This window comes from Nelumbo lutea, chromosome 2, assembly GCF_056320005.1.
Source record: "Nelumbo lutea isolate HS-2025 chromosome 2, American lotus-T2T, whole genome shotgun sequence".
Taxonomy (NCBI): Eukaryota; Viridiplantae; Streptophyta; class Magnoliopsida; order Proteales; family Nelumbonaceae; genus Nelumbo; species Nelumbo lutea.
In genome coordinates this window covers 66,489,141-66,509,882 of record NC_142685.1, presented here as the reverse complement: position 1 = coordinate 66,509,882, position 20,742 = coordinate 66,489,141, and the positions used below count along the sequence as shown (strand labels likewise).

General features: G+C 39.2%; 1 long non-coding RNA gene across 5 annotated transcripts; it reads right to left on the bottom strand.

Annotated features, from left to right (window-relative positions):
* Window positions 1-7,566: 7,566 nt before the first annotated feature.
* Window positions 7,567-13,745, bottom strand: LOC148871298 (uncharacterized). 5 transcript variants are annotated; one of them, XR_016106722.1, is made up of 8 exons: window positions 13,135-13,745; window positions 12,156-12,264; window positions 12,008-12,048; window positions 11,763-11,874; window positions 11,602-11,659; window positions 11,213-11,307; window positions 10,917-11,032; window positions 7,567-7,942 (listed from the first exon to the last, which is right to left on the bottom strand). It is a non-coding gene; the product is annotated as an uncharacterized LOC148871298 (long non-coding RNA). The 5 variants fall into 5 exon arrangements; XR_016106723.1 differs by having other exon boundaries at window positions 12,161-12,264; window positions 13,135-13,587; XR_016106725.1 differs by having other exon boundaries at window positions 13,163-13,484.
* Between the last annotated feature and the right edge of the window lie 6,997 nt (window positions 13,746-20,742).

Genomic DNA, 20,742 nt, shown 5'->3' with positions numbered 1-20,742 from the left:
ACTAAATTGTTCGGAAGCTTATACCGAGCTACTAGGGATAGGAGCCTGTCTGCCGTCATTGTCAACGGACCAAAGTTATCTGGCTTCCAACCTCAATGCAAGGTGAATGCTAGATCACCTAAGGCCTCTCGCTCCCACCGGGGTGATTCAACTTCAGGAGGATTGTGGACCCCATCTTGACCCGAAGTAACTTCTTCGGTATGATGACCTAAGTCGAGGTACCTACCTCGGCCCCAATGGATTCACCGATCCCATCTAAAAGACTATCGAAACTAAAGCTGGACATGGAAAGACACAGAATAAGAAAAGAGAGTTAGGGAAGACTCACTGAAGGAAAGACCGAGGAGAGGAAGACGATCTCGAAAGAACACCAAACTGAAGAAGACACCGAGCTAAAGGATTTGAGTACGACCTAAGGCTGAAGTCTAGCAAATTTGTGGCAAAGCAAATGAGTCTCGGGCCCCCTATTTATAGCCATTGTGTCTGAGAATCAATGGTCAAGATTGAAGTGATCGAACAACTCCTAGGAAAACCAGCTGTGTGACCCCCAAGGTTGAAATTGGTTTAGCACGTGTTTTGATGTCCGTGGAGTTTATAGATAGCGTGACATCCGTGTGTAGATTAAACACAACCTGGGTTATTCCTGGTTGAGTCGGGCGGCCGAACAGGTCCAACCAATGATTTGCTTGACAAGCCGCCAAATAGGTCTGACCATCACATGAAACAAAATTCTCCTGGACTCGTCATGAACTCCCCGCACCGAGTCAAGATCCCTGGCTCGGGGAGTGAGGGGCAATTGATGAAGGGTGATTTGGCCCGACCTAGTAAAAAGGGGACACGTGGACACGACCTCACCAAGAGATGACAACTCAGCCTGACAAGCTCAGCTCACAACAATTGAGCTTGCGTATTTAGTCATCGTGGCACAAAGGCCACCTCGGCTTAAGGCTCACCTCGGAGCAGGGCCACCTCGACGCAAGTCTTACCTCGACATTGAGGCATCTCGTTATCCAAGCCAGTTCGAAACTAAAAGACCGAAGTACCAGTTCGGAACCAACAACTCAAAGCGCCACGTAACTGACTCCCGCGTAACCAACTCCAGAGGTCTCTCCAACAAATCCCAAATCCCTCGAGATCACGATGAGTTAACAGACCCCGACTTTTTCGAGATCACGATAAGGACTTATCCTGACTCTGCCGGAATCGGAGGTGGAATGAGATAAGCCTTACCTGTATACTGCTCCTTCAAAAACGAAGTGAACTCTATCTTCCCATCTCGGATATCTCGGAACTCTTTCGTGTGCCCCACAACTACTCAACTATATAAAAGCTCCAACCCCGATGGCACAAGATACAAGTGATTTTTTTGCTCTCTAGTTCTATAGCCCTCTATACTTTCAAAGCTATTAAGCTAGCATCATATTACTAACTTAAGCATTGTAGCGACCTCACTAGGCTAGCCACCCCGGGTTCTCTGATCTTGTTTTGCAGATCCACCTAGCTCACTGTTCGACTGAAAGCCAGATCACCCTCCAACAGGGAGGAGTGAGATCGCACAACATCATCAGCATAGGGATTTTTTCTTTTAAAGAATGAAATAAACAGTATAAAGTACCATTGTTTTTCATGTTATAAGTTAGTTCAATTTTTATGCCATGAACTACAATGAAAATGGCCTTAGTTTTTCCAACTTGTTACTAGTTCTTAAAAAATGTTTTTTTTTTCAAAACTTAGGTTGTGCTCCGTTCGGCTATTTTATCATATTATGCTAAAAGCAAAAAGAATAAAGGTGGGTGTATTGTTGACAAGGCATTTATCACTTTTTAATTATCGATCAATGTGTTTAATGATTTTTTATTGATATATACACAACATACCAAGCATTATACTTAACAAACACACTAACTTATTCACGTAGGTGGTGTTGGTGCTTGGATTGGTCGAGCACAACAAGGTAAATATGTTCCGCTTCATGGACGAGCTGACTAGAAGGATCTGAGCTGTGGTCGGATGAGGTAAAGTCGAGGGCGAGGATCAATGATGTCTGAGTAGGGCCGAGGCCGAGGACCGGTACTGTCTGAAGAAGGTCGAGATCGAGGACCAATTTTGTCTATAGAGTGTCGAGAACCTGCGAAGCAAGGAACGTCAGAGGCCCTGGGTGAAGACCCGAGGCGAGGATTCCAACGGTCAAGTTAGTAGGGCGTAGTAGGGAGAGCGGACGAGGTCCGAAGGGTTCGGATGAGGTGGCCTGGTAACTGGGAGATAGAGTGCAAGTTCAGGGTCTGGGTCCTAAGAAGTCGTTCCTCAGAAAAGATCCCTTACCTTGGGGGAGTGATGCCCTATTTATACTTGAGGTCGCCTAATGGCGGACGCTGCAGACAGTCAAGATGTGATCCGTCCCTGAGTGGGCGGCCATCCGAGCTCGCCACGTGTGGTTGTGCCATTGGTCCTGTGCTGGGAATTGACCCCTACCTTGTCTGACGCACTGACTCGCTTCAAGCCTGGCCACATGTCGACGTGCCAAAGGCCTGCCAAATGCGCCTACATCACTTGCCTCCCACTCTCGAGGCCATGGTGGAGGTCTTAGCTTAGGACCTCTGCTCTGATCGAAGAGAGTGTTCTTATTGGTAGGTACTGAGCGGCATTCTGTGGCAAGGGCCTAGGTTGTGGTCAAGCTGGAGAGAGTAGTCTTCTAGCGAGGAGGTGTTGGTCCCGATTTCGAGGTGCGTCCGTCGAGGCGAAGCCGTTGGGGCGCATCCACCAAGGTGAGACCACCGGGGTGCGTCCGCCAAGGCGAAGCCATTGGGGCACATCTACTAAGGTGAGACCATCAGGGTGCGCCTGTTGAGGCTAAGTTGTCGAGGCGCATCTGCCGAGGTGAGATCATTGGGGTGCGTCCGCTGAGGCGAAGCCGTCGGGGCGCATCTACCGAGGTGAGATTGTTAGGGTGCAACCGCTGAGGCAAGCTGTCGGGGTGCATATGAGGTGAGACCACTGGGTGCGTCCACCAAGGCGAAGCCATCGGGGCGCATCCACCAAGGTGAGACCGCTAGGGTGCATCCACTGAGGCGAAGCTGTTGGGGCGCATCTGCCGAGGTGAGATCGCTAGGGTGCATCCGCCGAGGTGAGACCATCGGGGTGCGTCCGCCGAGGTGAAACCATCGGGGCGCATCCGTTGAGGTGAGACAGTCAGGGTGCGTCTGCCGAGGCAAATCCATCGAGGCGCATCCACTGAGGTGAGACCGTCGGGGGTGCGTCCGCCGAGGCAAAGCCATCAGGGTGCATCCACCGAGGTGAGACCATCAGGGTGTGTCCGCTGGGGCGAATCCGTTGGGGTGCATCCACCGTGTGAGACTGCAGGGGTGCATACACCGCGGTGAGATCGTCAGGGTGCGTCTACCAGGGCGCATCTGCTGAGGTGTTGGAGTTATTTCCTTCATCATGTTTGTTCAAGTGGGGGACCAATGCTAGCGCTCAAACTTGTAAGATAACTCTCTCACATGGAGGGTCTCACCGAGGCTGAGGTTAAAATCGAGGGCCTTTCTGTCGGCGGCCACCCAAGGGGCCGTGTGCCTTGGAACGTAGTCCAGTCCAAGTATGTGACCTTGGCAAAGGCTGCATGCTGCGGAAGGGCGCTCGGTCGAAACTAGAACATATGTGCTGAGGATTTGAGGTGAGATAAAAGAGACTTGCTTTATTACAAAAATGGCTTTTACATAGTTGGCCAAAGTCAAGCTCTTGTGGTCACATGGTTTGGCTTGCAGATGCAATCAAGGCCGAGGTGATGACGATGACTGACTACGACAATGGCCGTTGAGACGGGGTGATGATATCAATGTCAACAGCGCCGAGGTGCTTCCCATCGTCATGGTCGTCATCACGGCTGTCCTGTCATTGGTGATCACCATGGTCGATTTCGGCATCGATGTCGATGTCGGCCTCTCCACCTGGGCATTTGTCGACCGAGGCTTCTTTGGCAGCGGTATACTTTTGTGCCTTTTCCATAAATTCTGCTTTGGTTTTGGGCGGAGTTTTGGTGACAGAATTCTTTAAGGGCCGACTCGGGGAGGAGGCCTTGGATCGCTACGTGCACGAAGACCATGGGGTTGAGGTCGCGGACCTCCATTTCTTCTTTCTTGAAGCGGTCAATGTAGGACTGTAGGCTCTCGCCACGTCGCTATTGGATGGCCATGAGTGAGACGATGCTCTTCTGGTGCCGCCAACTGCTAATGAAGTGGGTGAGGAAGAGATGGACGAACTGGTCCTAGGAGCTGATGGAAGAGAGGGGGAGCCCGAAAAACCATCGTTGAGATTCCCACCTGAAGGTTGCTGGAAAGCTCGACACTTCAATACACCGGAGTACCCATACAGGAGCACAAGTGCCTAGAAGCTCTCCAAGTGTTCCTCTGGGTCCAAGGTGCCATCATAAGTCTCCAACGTGGGAGCTTTGAAATGAGGCGGAAGAGGTTTTGAGGTGATGGCGGCGGTGAAGGCATCCATCCTGGTGGGAGGGTGCTAAGTAGCCGAGGCATTGCCTCGGCTCTCCTTGACTCGCCGAATTTCATCCTTTACTGCACCGATCTATGCTCGTATGTTGGCAATCTGATGGTTGATGAGCACCCTGGCTTTGTCTTGGTCTTCGTGGTAGCAGGACAGGCCGACTGCACCTCGGTTTCTTTTGGTCCGTCGATCGTTGAGGTAGTCTCGGAGGTCCAATGTGTGAGGCGGTTGGAGGGTCCTCGGCGGCTGACTCACACTCTAGTCGCTTCCGCCAGACGTTGAGGGGTCGACCTTGGGGGGCGCAACAGGGCGCTTAGCCGACTGAGCCCGCAAAGGGCGTCTGCGACGATGCCCCCGGTTTTCAGCGAGGCAGCCACTCTATGGGTGGCCTCTTGCTGGTTGTCGCACCTCGTCCAGCCTCTACGTGAGGTCGTCGAGCCAGTCAAGGACTGTTTGGACTTGGTACCTGGTGACCAATTTCCATGTAACTTTCCTATGCCTAGCCAATTCGTTGGAAGCTGAGTCATTGGGGGGAGATCTTAGTAGTCAGTTCCCATCGACGATGCCAATTGTTGATGCTCGGATTGGCCGAGGACAACAAGGTAAATTTGCTTTGCTTTCTGGACGAGTTGACTAGGAGGATCTGAGCTGTGGTCAACCAAGGTAGAGCTGAGGACGAGGATCAATGATGTCCGAGTAGAGCCGAGGCTGAGGACTAATGGGGTCTATGGAGTGCCAAGAACCTGTAAGAAGTCGACATTGTGGTGTGGCTGATATCATATGGGTCTGATGTGGAATCCTCTCCTATGAGAGTGGGACATTTTATTCATCCTTCCAATTCCTGGGCCATAGACTTTCTACAACATCTCCCCCCGGAGCCCTGAAGAAGTCAATTGTGTTGTGAACATTCAGATGATATTTGGCATTGATGATGAAGTGTTATATAGGATCTCCTTCAGAATTTGAAGAATCATTGATTTTTTTATTGTTTGATTGGTCAATTATATCAGCCAAAAATTGATTATTGAAATCAGTCCATTTCAGAAATCACCTTTTCTGGTGATTTTCTGATTTTTAATTGATTCCGATTTTTGGAGGATGACATGGCATTCACTAATGCATTGAATAATAATTTTAATAAAAAATAATTGGCTTTTGAAAATCAGTACCAAATAAATTCAGAGCCGATTTCTCAAAAAATTTTTGATGATTTTTCAAAAATCACTATTCCAAAAATCAGTGGTTTCAGAATAATCGGTAAAGAAAAATCATCATCGATGCCAAATATCATCTCAGTTACCAAGGCTTGAGATTGATATAACAGATACCTTAATTTGGAGCAAAACACCATATGGTGGATTTATGTGCTCATCAGCTCTAAGATCAACATCATATGTGGGATGTTAAAGTCCTCAAACCCTCCTTGCAGTTGTTCTTATGGAGATCTATACATAATTAATATTACTCCCCACAAAGGACATTTTGTTGAAAAGAAAATTACCATTGAATCCACTTTGCCCAATTTGTCAAGCCACAAATGAGACTCTTATTTACTCGCTATTTTATTGTCATGGTCCTCAGGCTGTGTGGCTTGGGTCTTGCATGGACTTTCGAGTTGATGATTTTCAGTTCCACGATCTCAGGTGGTTTATTTTACTTTGATGGGAGAGAGATGTGACTTTGGGTAAGTTATAGGATGGATGCCTTCTTTGAGGAGCAATGTTTATGAAGAGCATTTGGGTAGCCAGAAATAAGGGTCCATCTGATTTTTTGTCGGAATTAGAATCAAAATCCTTTGAAATTGGAATAGTCTATTAGAATTGAAGTCATATAGAATAGGAATTCATTCTCAAGGGAAGGGGAAGGAATGGCCATTCCCTCAAATGGGGGAATGCTATGACACCAGGAATGAGAATAGGTTTCCGATTCTTCCCAACCAAACAGTTGGAATTGGAATGATCCATTCCAATTCCAATTCCAGACCCCTATTCCCGTGAAACAAATGGACCTAAATGTATTTTTGAGGGCATGCATTTTCTCCACATGCAAGGTTCAAAATATCGATATAGTTCGATATGCCAATAGGGACGTATAGAACTGTATCGTGAGTTGCTCCCTTTTTTTAAGTTTTTTTCTTTTTCAACCTGATTCAGAGAAGTCAGTTTAAGGCCCATCTACCACCTCAACCAGGTTTGACCCTGAAACACCCCTTAGAGGAGTGTATCAAGAAGCTCTTGATACAATACATATTAACTGATACGACCCAATACATATCGAAATTTTGAACCTTGTCTATATGCCATCATTGCTGAGGCACATTCATATACGGATTTTTACATCGGGTGCAGGCCATGCTGATATGCAGTCTATTTGGGTACCCAGTATGACAATTGAATGGTGGAGCAAACCCCCGACATGGAGCTATAAAAATAAATGTGGACGCTGCAATGAAAGATTCTTCATCTGCAGTGGGCTTAGTGTTCGTGATCATACAGGTACTCTATTGCTTGCCCATGCAATACCTATTCATTCTCAATGTCCCAACTCAGCTGAAGCAACGAATTTTCTTCAGGGTCTTCTTCTCTTGAGAGATCTTAAGGTTTGTTTGACGGAGTCCGGATCTCCTGTTCACATAAACTCTGCCCATGTCTACCCACATAACATCGCAATCACATATGGAGAATATCTCATCCTCCTACCTGATATTATGCAGGGGGAGATATTTCCAATTCATGAGAGTAGTGTGTTGTGAATAGACGTGAGAAGAGTTCCCGTGGACAAATGATCCGGAGTCTGTTTGACGTCATAGTTGAAGGTGATGATGCTTTTACTATATTGTTCAACTTCTGTTGGTAGATACACTACAACTACCATGTATATGGAGCTGCCCATGCTGTGGCGCGTACAACTTGTTTAACCCTCAAGTTGTATCGGGTCTTCTTACTGCTGTCTGATATGAAGGTTGCATAAAAATTTGAACATTTAATGGTGATGAATACATGCAGATAGTAGAATGATCAACACCAACGTCATGTTCTAACCAGACTGTCAGATGGTGGTACACACTTTATGGTGGCACTAGAATAATATCTGTATTTCCGTTTCTTTCTTATCAGTTGTTTTTTTTCTTTTCAATCAAAAATATTATTCTTTGTAAAAGCTAAAATTATATAAAAAATTACAAAATATACCAACTAGTTGGAGTATCTAGATATGCCAAAGTATCAAGTTTACCAAAATATCTATCTTATGTTTTGTCCATGTTCAGTTCCAAGACATGTGAGTGTCCCAAATTAGAAAACCTCATCCCCTCTTCCAGAAGGGTTGATCAATCCCCTCTCCTTCAAGGACTCTAGTGAAACCTCATCCCCTTCTTGGAACCCAGCATCTGCTATATCTCTCAAGTTCACAGGGACATACTTTGGCAGCCCAACATGCATACCTTTTTCACAATTAGCAAACAAATCAGTGCATGGAATTCAAAAGAAAGGGATTTTTTTTTTTTTAAATAAACATTCCTAGAATCTTTGCCAAGAATATGCATATCAAACCACATCCAAGTTTGATTCAATTAATAAACACCTATACTAAAGCAGGGCCTAGTAGCCGTTGGAGCATATCTATCCAAGTCAGATTAACCATCTTTAAAAAATAGGGAAAATTGAAAAAAAAAAGAAAAAACAAATAAATAAACTACATGACTCTTTGACTTGTGCACCTAAGATGTCTAATTCTTGCTCATATAAATACAGTTTGATATCCATTCTCAACATGAATTATGGCAACCTATATCAGTATTGACAACCTTCACTCTGAATTTTCTAGAGCATAAAACCTTGTCCAAAAACCTTTATCAATGATCTTAGGAATAGAAACATAGTTATTAAAAGTTATGCTCTCTTTCAAATCCCCCATAAATGCCTATAAGGAACATTTAACTACACCTGTTGCTAGAAGATCCAATTTCCATTTGGCTATTAAGTCAAGAATATCCTCTTGGGGTACCCAATACCAAAAAACAATAAATAAACATATGATTGGCTGATCCATGATTCTAATGTAATAAAGAGATGGTATTTTTTTTCTCAATCAATAGCAATGTTGTTTCTCCTTTCCTTTTGTTTGTTAAAGTGATGTCCCTACCAAGGTTAATTCATGAAGAGATGGCTTTGTGTGTGTGTGTGTGTTTTTAATAACAAAAGAAAATTCATTAAGAAAGAGAAAAAGGGAATATGGCTTTGTGGACTTAAAAACAAACTTAAGGAAAATAAATGGTTGACCATGAATCGTGAAATTAGAGTTTAGAGGGTGCCACGACAAGCCAACAATATGGCTGATACCTTGGATAAACAGCCTATCCTCAGGTTCTCTGTAAATTTGCTGTTTTTTTTAATAAAGTTTCAGTTATCTATTAAAAAAAACATCAGCTGTACTTCTTTTTAAGTTCAGTTTAAAATTTGTAACATGTTTATCCATAGCATCGCTCATACCCTACAAAGCTTCCTGATAGAATCCAGCTAGCATCATTTGCAGCCCAAGCACATGCCCATACTCCTCAAGCACCCGTTCAGCACATAATGCCCAACCCACAACTTTCAAAACTACCTAAAAAGGGAAAATCTATGTGGAGGTGTCTGAAAGCTGCAACAGTACGGACAATTTGGGAAGAACAAAATTGTAGAGTTTTTCTAGAAAAAGAGAAAAGCTTTGAAGAGGTAAGGGACAGAGTTTTGATTAGAGCAGTACACTGGCTGAAGTCCAAAGATCCTTTTTCAAATTTATCAATGGACAATCTGCTCAGAAACCAGAAAGAAGTTGTTGAATCGTCATTACCTAAGGTTGTTTCTAATTACCAATGGTATCCACCAGAAAGAGGTTGTATTAAATTCAAATTTGATGGTAGTAGTTTGGGAAACCCAGGACCAGTGAGAAATTTTAGATATTTTCCCCTACAATTGAATGATTCAGTATTCTAATTTGAAATACCCTTTTTCACTATGTTTTGTCATTCAATGGTTATGAATGGTTATTGGTTGTTTTGGATATGTGTAATTCTCCTTTTCACTCTTCTATTGTCTTTCACTTGGAAGTTTGAACCTTTTGAGTTCTTCCTTTTACATTATGATATTCCATAGAAAATTCAGATTCTTTAAGGAATAATGGATGCCTAAATCCCTTTGTTTTATTGTTTTTTCTCTTTGCAGTGACTAATTGAATATGGAGCAGTTCCAGTTTTATGCAAATATTCTTTTCATTTTTTTAATGATTACTATCCTGTATTTTTCACTTTAGTTTTGTTGAGAAATTTCAGATGGACTTCTTCTGTTTGTTGCAATAACTGGGTAGTTCTTCGAGTAATGCCACCCATTTTTCTAAACTTTAATTTGCTGCTCAATTGTTAGTTTGAGTTGAAGTTCTATCTCTTGGAGTACACAGGTGAATTTTCCAAATTTTCTAATGTCTCTAATTTCTGTTTCTTCACAAGGAAGCTTCACCATCCTGTAAATATTAGAAAAAATTGGGAAAATCACATAGAGACATCTCACTTGGCCATTAAAATGACAATATAACCTATTAAAAATCGAAATGACAGAACAGAATGTTGGTATATTAAATGTCTTTAAGGTCAGATACATCCTGAAGGCTTTAAAGTCCTTGGTCACCTGGGAATTAAAGAAGCTAAAGAACTGTCATCATCCTTCATCAACAACATTTTCAAGAGGACTCCAACATCAGCAAATTTTAATAGCCTAACCGATGCTTTGGCAAGGGAAAGGATCACAAGACTAGAACTGGTTTTGGGGGCATCAGGTCAGGGGGCTAACACTTGAGATGTATTTGTAGTATTCTTATAGTTATGCCTTGTCAGCCATGTGTTTGTAATTGTCTCTATCAATGCTGGTCCTCTAGGGACTTTTTCTATCTATAATCTCATTAGTAGAAGTTCTTTGAGTGCTGTTTCTGATCAATGAAACTATAATCGCATAATCTCATTAATTTTATGAAATTATATGTTATGCAGTACCTATACTAAAAGATCTAACCATAATCTTTTAAATTTAGATATACAACACGAAACTAAATTGTTTATTTCCATGTAAAAAATTAAAAAATAAAAACTAAAGAAAATTATATTTTAACATTTTGTCTTGAATCCTTTTCCCCATGCCTCCATTCATATTTTGAAACTTGTCCACAATATTTTTTAGGTTTCCAGGAACTTCTTTGATTTAAAAAAAAAACAAAAGTCTTCTATTTATATGCACTAAAGCTTTACAGTGACCGACTAAAAAATTTGTTTACAATTTATCCACAAAAATCTTACAAACAGGAGATATATTTTAACCTGCAAGAGTTCTTCTTGGAGGAAATCCCAGGAAATGAGATCAATAATATATACAAGAATTGTATCATACCTGTCCATATCAGTCACAATGCTTTAATCCATAGAAGACACCAAAGAAGAATCCTTTACTTCACCACCTAGGGGGAAAACCATGAGTTACTCTCAATTGATAATTTGAGCATGATCCTGCAGGAAAAAAACAATTGGACTTTTAAGTAAAAATACCTTTGGTTCATCAGGTGCAAGCAAAGAAATTCTTATGAGCACAGATATCATTCCTAGTATAAACATTGTTGTCCTGATGGCATCAAAGACCTGTTTAATAATCAGTAATAAGCTTGTCATCCTGAGTTAAGAGAACCCTACAAGGTAAAAGATTGATATGTGCCCCAGGTTGACCTGATATTCTTGGAAGTAGACAAATCATGTAAAAATGGAGAAGGTCCAAGCAATCTGAAACACTGGGACAATAAGAATAGCATCGAATAGTATGGATCAAGTTAGTAGTTTGGAAAACTAGTAATTTCTAAGTAGGTTTTACAATGTAATACATATCTGAAACCTTCATATAAAATGAGTTGATTATTAAAATCATTACCCAAAATCCAGCTGTACTAAGAAATAAAAGAAGCATGGTGTATGTGAACCAGCTATGCAGCTGATAACCACTGGACATGGTTAATCTTAACAAATTGGACTTGGAAAACAAGATCAAATAAATAAAGTATGAATTTTAGATACAAATTCAACTCAACTTGGCCTTAATCCCAGCTATTTGAGCTTGCAACACAAATCCTGCCCTGTCATTGTGCTCTATCAAGAGCCATATTGCATGTGAAGCTTTATGAACTTTAGATACAAAAATAAGGAAAATTTAAGGTTGCTGTTTCATCATTATGTGAAAAAGGCAATTTACAAGGATTTTGCAAACAACACCGAGCATGATCCCACAACACCAGAGACGACAGCATAGGAAAAAGGCAGCAACATGTTACTGTACTTCTCTACCAATTGCTCTGGTGTATAAACTGCAAAAGAGAGAGAATAAATGGATTTTTCATCAACTGAGGAATCCAGCATTAGCCCATAATCCACATGAATATGGAAACTTGTTACATAAATGAATTTCCTACTAGGAGATTAACTACACTAAACATTTACCTTATTAGATGATAGTGACCATAACCTCTATCATTTTCTTTCTGATCAAAAAGAGAAAGAAAAGAAAAAAACTATCATATTCTTCAGACAGCAACCTTAATGGGGGAACATTGCAAAATCAGAAAAGTATAAGGTTTGATGAACAAACGACACATGGGTCATATCCTTCAGCAGCTACTGTGCATTTCCTCTCCAAACAAATGACTCATGGGTCATGGCATGTGGGTTGTGAATCACTGCTCCTCCATCCACATTCCCTGAAACAAGAGAGAATTTAAATGTGATGCAGAATAAGTTCCAGCTGTAATTTTGTGGCCTGACTCCTTTCACATCTAAGTTAAGATGGTTGAAGAAATTTTCCTACAAAAGGTGTTTCTTGAAACACCATAAATTCTAACAGAAGTCATTAAAAAAAAAGACCTTGGTCTCCATGATTGCAAAGGTGGAAAGACATCTTCTGTAAGCAGGTTCTATCAATCATAAATTCCTACAGTTTTTGTGCTAATGTCTTAATTAATAACTCGTTTCAGTTGACATATGGAAACAGGATTTTTGTGGCTAAACAAGGCTATATATAATACCGAGAGAAGCAAGACAAAAATTAGAAACAATAAGCAAAAATTTTAATGCAAAATAATGGCCTTAAAACCCATGATATTGAATATATAATACCGAGAGAAGGAAGAGAGAGAGAGAGAGAGAGAGAGAGAGAGAGAGAGAGAGAGAGAGCAACTGCAACTCTTAACTACATCATCACTGTACTAGAAGTAGCGCTGGATTTGAACACAATTGTTTATCCAAAACCTAGGAAAAGGAGAACACTACGTCTAACAAAATTCCCGTTGAACCAAATGTAGGTCAATCATGAGTACAATATTAAAGATTCTGAGTGAAATCCATACCCAAAAGATGATAAACCAAACGTAATCCACAGGAAGAGAAAACGAACAATACTAGATCCGATTGTTTAAAATAAATTCAAAGCTAAAAGTGATGGAAACATGCAAATTTATTTATAAAAGAGCATAGCCAATATATTTTGATCAGGGAATTAAAGGAACAACGATTCCAAATAAAATAAAGAAGAAATCCGAACAACTTTGAATAGAGGAGTTGAAAGGGCCTACAGAGAGGACGAAAGGATATGGCACCAACCGCCTATGCTCTGCTTCGAACGTCAAGCCTCTATTAAAATTTAATTTTCATTCCTCAATCCTTCTAGGGCTTCTCTATATCTCCATGTTTTGAGTTCATCTTGTTCTCCATCTACTAGGCTTCTAGGTCAAACAAAACGCAAGGATCGATGCCGGAGCTTTCTCCATTGGTTGATTCACGAAAATAGTGGAGCCTTCGCAAGCTTGCAATGCCGACTTTTCACTAGTTCTTAGACATTTCCTCGGTCAATCGTTCCCAGCAGAAAGATGATTGTCTGAAGCCTTCGTGAATATGAAAAGTAGCAGAGGTATTCTTCCTCCTTGATCGATCTCTTGGATTCCCTTTGGATTAAAAGTTAGATCCCCTCTCTTTGAACTTGAATGCAAGGCGCGAAGGAGCGAAACAATGTGGGATTCCCTCTATTTGAAGGCGCGAAGGAGCGGTTCAAATTTAGTTCAAACTTATACACGACTGAAAGACCGCCAGCAATACCTTTTGTTGTTTATGTGACCGCCGGCTCTAAACCGCCGCCTTAGGACGTTTTTCTTGTAATGTAAGTAGAGTCACATTGCAACCGTACATTGAAAACATCTCCCATGAATAGCAACATATATGTACGAGAGGTTTCTGATGCTTTACCAGAAAAAAAAAAAAAAAGGAAATGTTTCTAATGTGTGACTACAATGTCCTTTAGCCACAGGGGAGCCAATCCAAAGGGCCCTTGTCACACATTGCTGTTTAGGCCCTATTTGCTTTTTGGGAAGTTATTTACTTGGGTAAATACACTTATCTGAGAAACATAAACAATGCATCTATCCATGTGCTTTTATCTTTCAGGTAAATAAGACAATAATTGTTTTAAGCTTTAACCATAAAAAACCATTATCAATTTTGTCATATTCAAGTTTTGACATTGTGAAAAAGTTATTTATTCACCTAAGAAATGAGTATTATTTACGAGGACAAGTGATACCTAGGAAAAATGAACATGCACTCTCGAAATTTATGAACACCAAAATTTCCCCTCTCAAAATCCAAAAAACGAGCACACTCTTAGGAGATAGTGGAATTTGTAAGATTCAATAGTCCTTCATTCGATTCTTTTAAGATCTCAAATAAAGATAAAGCTCAGTTCAAATGTAAATATTTAAAGTGCAAGACCTTTTATTTTGTATTATTTTTTATATATTTGCATTTGCACTCTTTCTAAACTGAGCCGAAGAGATGATAACCCCAAACCAGTCCAAGGTATACTTCCTATATAGTTAGCCCATGAAACTAATTAGGTACAGGGTCTGATATTAATACTACACTTAAATCGCGTCAATACATTATAAACCGAGCCTACCTTCCAGTTGGATTTCAGACCTTCAAACAGCACATTTAATGCCTTTTAATAAAGCGAATGTGAACCAAACGACAGCCAAAACTACCACATACAGGACATCAACCTAGCAACGCTGTCAGCTCAAACCACGTAACCACGTTAGTAGGAAATCACTTAATCCCAGATTTATTAACCTTTCACCAAGAGTGGACAATTCACACCCTAACTTGCCAAAAATATACAGTATCAAGTGTAATGTCTGCTCTTTTACATTTATATCTGATATCATATTATTACACTTACACATGGTAGATATAAAATAAATAAACCCTGATATGACTAAAGATCAGGGTTCGTTCAATTCAATGATAAAAAGTTGAAGTTGAAACTTACGAAGAAAAGTGCAGATATATACTAGCCATTAGCTCTGCACTTCATCTTTTTAATCTCTCAAAGCAAATAGCTTCATTTGATACATCTCGACCTGTTTTGTCTCAAACAACATATTTCGATAAATGATACGGAAAAATGCAAGTGCAGTAACAAATTGCATGACGGATGGCTTAAAACTGAGAGGACAAACCAAACAAGCTTTTCCATTAACGGCAGATGGATTTGAAAGTACAGAAAAGTAACTCTAACAAGAAATATGGCAACAGAACCGGAAAAATCAGGCAAGAGGGGAGAGAAATATGCCGGAGAATTTTCAGTGGAAGAGTATGGGTTATTAAAGAAATTGTTAGGAGAGAGGGGATGAAAGTAATAAAAAACTATTTTGGTTGAATATTCCTTTGACATGGTATATATATTAATATTAAAGTATTTTTTATTAAGTGGCTCGCATTATAATTAATTAATTAAAATTTTAGCATAAGACATGGATGGGCCCATGTTTATCCATAAGCTTCCACATGAGGCCTGTTAGAGAATAGATTGTGTTCAATTGAATTGAACAGTTGAAAGAGATTGCTACTATAGTTGCTACAACTTGACCTAGCTTTCTTCTCATGGCTTATCATATGGATGGCTAAATTCAACCAAGTGATGGTGGCTCAGTTGATAAGTTCTCTTGTTGGTTGTAGTATAGACTTGGGATCAAATCCCGTTTCACTAAGGATGAGGGGTTATGGGTATGGGGATGGAGTAGCCCCAACCGGAAATTTTTGTCAGGTGCTACCATCATTAAAGTAAGAAAACTCAGAAAAAAAAATAGAAAAACATTAATATAAATATTCATTATTAACCATTTCCTTTTCCCACTCTAAGTTCTTTTTTCGAGATGGGATTCCGAATATGGTGCTCACACCCTACTCACAGCCCCTTGCGGTTGTACATTGAGAATATTTTTCCATAAATAAAAACATACATGTAGGGAGATATTCACAATATATGATTGCAAGTGGCTGTCAAGATGGCGTGAGCACCATCTTGAGAGGACTGAATCCGATTTTTTTTTCTTGTCTTCTCTCTCTATCTTTTGTGTTGTATTCTTTACTTTGGATTGCTTTTACGCTAAATCCAACATTTGTTTTAACCCTTTAATTAAATTAATCATTTTATTACAATAATTATTAATTTTTAAGATTATAAGAGAGAATTGGAATCACAACTGCACATCTCACCATGAAACAGAGACCCGTCATGTATGAAATGTGGAGTATTAAATTATGTTGGACGGGTGTTGCAACATATTTTGTTGGTAGGTGATTCGGACTCTATAAAAGGTACCTATGCTTTTAATGAAATTTGATAGTTTTACGTTTGGGACAAATCTTTATCTATTTTGAATTGATCATACAAATTTATTTAATTGGAGTCAATTTTGAAAAAAGGAATTTAAATCTAAAGTAAATTGTGAATAATCTCCAAAAATTTTAGAAAGAGTTCAATTGCTCACCTCACGATGTAATTCGGCCTACGGTTAAAATCATTATCTAGTTTTGGGTTCCACGAGGACTATGTTTCAGTCGATCAATGCCGGCCACACGTTATCTTTCTGTTACGGAGCAACGGCATGGGAAACATTTAGGACATTTTTATCATAAAATTGCTTTGAGAGGGTCGTTTGGTCATTCCTGGCTAGTATTTTCATTAGAAAAGCAATAATGAAAAAGATATACCACTTCTGGCATGACAACTAACACTGAAGGCAAACTGGCCAGGGAGTTGATGGCTGGAATTCATTATACAATCAAAAGATAGAGTTTTTAAGTAAAAAAACTAGAGTAGCGAACCAAGTAAAACAATTAAGGTGCATTTGGAAGCGATGTAAATCAAGAATGGATGCAAAAATTTACATCCGTTCTGTTTTATAGGCATTTGGAAGGAATATATAATTATGATTGATGTAAAATTCTATTCCGGTTTAGATTTGTTAGCGTTTAGATGGAATAGAATTTTACATCGTGAATCAATGTAAAATCTCATCAAGCATAAAGTTTTACCTCGACAATCGGTGTAAAAATTATATCGATTTTATCGATGTAAAACTTTACAATTTTTTACACCGATTTTCAAAATGTAACAGTCAGCTATATATGACATTTTACACCCAGATCCAAACGAAACCTTAAGAATTAATAAAGCATGTTTGGCCAAATTGTGAGCAACTTGATTAAAAGAACGTTGAATCCAATGAACTGAACAATGAGAGATTCTAGAAATGATGAGTCTGCAATCTTCTATATAGTGTGTCTGATCTTTCAAGGAGGTGAGAGATCATATATCATATATCAAATTATTTGTTAGGGAGGGGATAAGGTCATATATCATTTTTTTTAAACAAAAAAAAAAAAAGTGAAGCAAAGTTTTAAATATTAACTTACTTATTCTCACAAAAAAATATTAACTTTTCGTGAGGAGCATCGACGGGAAAGATTTTGGTGGCGTTGAGTTTCTTCATTCGAAACACATGAAATGGTAAAAGGGTAAAATGGGTATTAAAAAAATAATGTATCAATCAACCGTTTTCCGTCTAACATATTAACGGAAGGGAGGTTTGTGTTTAGTTTTTCAAAAATTCAGGGGAGGTTTTTATTAAAGTAAAACTTGAGGGGAGGTTTTTATGATTACCAGAAACTTAAAGGGAGGTTTTTATATTTTACCCTAATATTTATGATAAAAGGTATGGGTGCAACTTGGTGCGGATCAATCTTTTGTTAGGTTGGGGTTAGCTAGGGATGAATTACTTGACAACCCAACTTAATCTATCCTGACCCAAAGTTCAAAACATCAGTACAGTAAATACTTATGTTTTATATCAACCCCTCAACCCTCGTGCAAGTGAGATTCAACCCCAAGTATTTATTACAATCCACTGTGATGGGATTTTCGACAAGCAAAAATTCTGTACATACTCTAAAAGTATAGAATTCCGGCATGATTTTTTGCAAGTAAAAATTCTGTACACATTGTAAAAATATAGAAATCTCACCCTATATACATTGAGAATATCTCCCCATGAATTTAACATAAATGTATAGGAGATATTCTTAATGTGCAACTAGATGTTATGTGAGCAAAGTTTTTTCTTTGCAGGAGAACTGGGCTTTGGCAGAACTTTTGTTTGCAGAACATTCTCAATGTTCTTTATCTTACTAAATATGCCATGGAATCAAAAGAAGTTGCATTCTCAAAATGCTTATTTCACTTTCCAAAATACTTGGATAAAATTTGATGGTGTGAATAACAACACTAGGACTCAATACAAATGCAAATATGTACAGCGTAAATTGAGGTTTTGCACTCTACATATTTGCATTTGTACTCCTTTCAAACTCAGCCTAAATAATAGTCCTGGGTGTGGGGGGGGGGAGATGTCTGGTTCAAAGCCATCCCTATTTATAGTTCTAGAGCCACAAACAATCTTATCTAAAACTAGAAAAAAAAAAAAAGAAGAGAAACTAGTTTTACAGGCAACATAAATCACCTGAACATGACCTCTGCTTGGTGACTCAGACCGTCACAATCTCTCTATGGTCCTATCAGTAATAATGTTGACAAATCAAATTGCGCCCAGCGAAAGTTTGAAGCACATCAAACTTGTCGGTTGAATTGAAAACTTATGATACTCTAGTCACTTCAATTTAGGCCGTGACCATTAATGGCTTCGGATTTTAACAATGGAAACTAGAATGCATCACCCGATCCTTTCATGATAGAAGTGTTTAGGATTGTCATGAATGATTTCAGTTAGTGATAAATATGATTTCTGACTGCAGATACTACTTACAACTAACTTAACCAAACAATCTGAACCAACTCTACATGAGTAATGGCCTCTACAACTAACTCAATTTAACTACTTATCAACAAAAACTTACTTAATTCCTATCTTCAGGCTTAAAGAAAAAAAAGATGGAGAAAGAAACTCTCATTCTAAATAACAAGTTATTTTATTGAAGTGGGCAATTAAAAAAAAAAAAACAGAAAAAGAAATTGACTACAATTATTCTTATAAAGCAGGAGTGCGATTTGACTGAAACCCATCATGATCAGGTATATATGTATGTGTGTATACACACATGAACATACATATGTATTATGTACATAATTATACATGCATGTTTGTTTATATGCAAAATATACCAAATTCCTATTTGAAGATTTAAAATTGTGATACTAAATAGGTTCATGCAACTTTTTAATAAATTTGGCCTACCAGGCTATTTGTGATACTAAATAGCCTGATTGACCAACCCAAGCCTAGCTTAGGCCCAACCTAAGTATGTCAAATTTTAGTTTGGCTAGGCCTGTTTGAGAGTGCTGAGGGTTTGATTGAGCCACTTTCCAATTTCACTATTACCAAGTTGTTTTGGAGAAGTCACCAGAAGAAGGTTGAGTAGAAAGCCGTACTTTTGGCCATAAGAAAGCTATTTTGGGATTTTTGTGGTTATCTACCAAACATAAGCTGTCTGAGTGGGGCCAGTTCATAAATACATGAAAACTTAAGAATGGCAATGGGGCGGGTCGGGGCGGGGGCGGGGGTGGGGAGTCTTTCTCCATCCCCGTCCCCGCAAAAATCCCCATCCTTGTCCCCGTCTCCGTCCCCACTAACGGGGACAAGGTTATCCCCATCTCCGTTCCCATGGGGATCCCCATTCCTCATGATTTTTTATAATGTTAACCATTTTATTTTTTGTTTTTTATTTTATTAAAAAATAAAAATAAAATAATTAAAAGTTACAATCTTATTAAAAAGATTCAAACATATTCAACCATATTTTTTAAAATATTAATATATAGATGTATGTGTGCATATATATATATATATATATAAACATATACATACATATATGCATATATATTAGTAGGGATCCCATGGGGCGAGGGGGAGAATCAGGATTCTCTCATTCCCTGCCCAATCCCCACTAATGGGGATGAAAATTACTCTGTCCTTGTCCCCACGAGGGGAAAATCATCTCCATTGCCACCCTATTTGGGGCAGATCCCCATGGAGATTGGAGAAATAAGGAAAATTGCTATCCCTATGAATGCTCTACCAAACGGGCACAATCCTTGAATAGTTGCAATTGATACTTGGAATAGAATCTTGCCTTTACTATGGATAGCTCAATTGCCATCAAAACAACAACAAAGTGAACCCGTGTTAAAATGAAACATCACAATTCACAAGTGACATTTTTGTAGTTGTTTAAGTCTTGAATGTGATTTGTATGTACACTTTTTAAAACGTGAATAACTGAAAAGTAAGTAAAACATATTAACATTTTTAATATGATTTTACTTTGTTTTATTGTGCAGCTTATATACCATAGTGGGGCTTTAATAATAAATTGAAAAAGAAAGAAATCCTTATTAGTCATTGCTTTCTAACTCTTTGCAAAAAGTGTGATGTCCAAATTGATAGTAAAACCATAGTTCAAAGTATCAAAATATTGTACAACATAATAATATATATCATTTTTCAAGGTCATCAAAACACTAAATACAAAGATTCAAGTTATTAACCCTCCTAGTAGTTTATCTTTAATTAATAAAAAAGGAAGTATTCATGGTTTTAAGTAGTGATGACAATTTTCCCTATCCCTACCAAGTAGACCTGGCAAAAAGTTGACCTGACCTACGAAATCGACCCAATCCAACTCGAAAAACAGGGTTAGGGTCTCATATTTAGCTATCCGAATGTGAAAATGACCCAACCCAACCCAACCTGAAAAAACTGGGTTGGGTTGGGTCAACCCGCTGACCCGATTGTCAAGTCTAATTGGGATTATTTATGCATTGTTAGAAG